Below are 2,031 nucleotides of genomic sequence, written 5' to 3'. Positions count from 1 at the left end.
CCGTGACAAGCAATCATGTTCGGCGTGAGCGAAAAGAGACTACGCGGGCAAATGTTGGACGAAATGTGAAGCGTCACACCACCACGCTAGTATCTAAAAAAGGGCAATGTAAATACAATATGCGTTGTAATGCATTTTAATTGTACATTAATTAGGAAAAACCACGCATCTCAAAACAACAGATCCATAGAAAGCACTTTTTATTGAAAAAAAAAAGGATAACAAACACGTAAACGGTAAAAAATGTAAAAATAAGTTGTAATAATACAATAAGTATGCAAATTTAAGGTGGTTCATCAGAATATACAGTAATATTCTGTGTCATGTACGACAGAAATGTGACCGGGAGATCTTTTCTCATAGCCGAGACATTCTCTTTTGTATCCGTAGTCTTCGGTGCCATTCATATTCTTCTTCAAATTCTTTTTCCATCTCCATCTCCAATTCCATCCATCATTCATTCATTCATTCATCTCCATTTTCACCATTCCGACCCTCTTCAAATACATCCATTCGCTTCTTTCAACAGCACTCCAGTTCACTAATTTCTATAGATTCTGCAGGAACGTTCTAACATTTCAAAAGCCAAGCTTGACGATCTGCAGGCATCTTTTCAGCACTGCACATTATACTGCAGAAAGTATTAAATTCTGATGTACAGATACAGCTTATCTCACATATCACAAAATACACATATTTCATTTCATGTGGCGCTCTTCCTGTCATTTCTACCTGTTTTGACATTTTCCTTTTCGTCATGTTTACTCTGGAGTCTCTGTTCTTAATTTCATTTCCACATCAAGATTATCAGTGGCTCAGGTTCCGGAATGCACTTGGCGATCATCTTCTACCGGCGATCACAAAATATCCTTCCATCCACACGTTTCCATGCTGACGGAGTATGTACTTGAGCTTAAAAAACCAAGCCACCTCTTTACTCCAATGACAAACTAGCATATGGGATCACTCGAACAGCCAGAATGACTTCATCCGAAAGATGGCGATGCTGTTTGTCTCACGGCCTAGCTTCAACCTTTAGACTGCTTCAGCCGCTCATACTATCCTCCTTCTTCACTGTTTAAGCAACTCATCGGTCTTGAGCAACTTCGATTGAGAACATGTTTCCTGTTTTCATTTGATTTTGCCTTTCATTCAAGGCAAATGCGATGCTCAGCAACATTCGTGGAAGTGATGTGAAAACAAGTGAAACATGCGTCACAACAAACGGAAAACAGTCGTCACTATACAACCATTTTCCATTTCCTCATGACATAAAAACGTTATTGCTTTACCGGCAATCAATGACGTCATCTCTTCTTCATTTGAAACTGTTACGCTGTCGATTGTATTTTTTATAATATTCATAACGATTGATCAAAATTTTCTCACAAACACGCCCGCACACACACACACACACACACAAAATGAACAGCGCAACGCAACCACCGCACTGAACACAACGTCAAACGAGAACTGCGCTCGCTCGCCTGCCACGGCTACATTTATACTAGCGTGGCGGTGTGTCGCTTAACATTTCGTCCAACATTTGCCCGCGTAGTCTCTTTTCGCTCACGCCAATCGTGATTGGTAGATAGAATTTTCAATTGCGCGATGGTCTCTTTTAGCTCACGCTGAACATGACTGCTTGGCACGGAATTTTTCAATTGCTCGACGGAGTCTCTTTTTGCTCACGCCAGCCGTTGTTTACAAACGAGACTCGTTTAATGAAACCCGCTATGAGAAGATCGCGTATGTCAGAAGATCTGTTGCTCAAATTACTGTGATACATTACACTTAATATTACTGTACATTCTAATGAACCACCTTAAATTTGCATACTTTTTGTATTATTACTACTCATCTTTACATTTTTTTACCGTTTACGTATTTGTTATCCTTATTTTTCAATAAAAAGTGCTTTCTATGAATCTGTTGTTTCGAGTCGCGTGATTTTACCTAATTAATGTACAATTAAAATGCATTACAACTCATACTGTATTCACACTGCTTTTTTTTACATATTAGCGTGGT

The sequence above is a fragment of the Trichinella spiralis genome (genome assembly GCF_000181795.1).
Source record: "Trichinella spiralis strain ISS 195 chromosome Unknown Scfld9, whole genome shotgun sequence".
Classification (NCBI taxonomy): domain Eukaryota; kingdom Metazoa; phylum Nematoda; class Enoplea; order Trichinellida; family Trichinellidae; genus Trichinella; species Trichinella spiralis.
The sequence above is the reverse complement of the archived record's forward strand: the minus strand, read 5'-3'. Positions refer to the sequence as shown.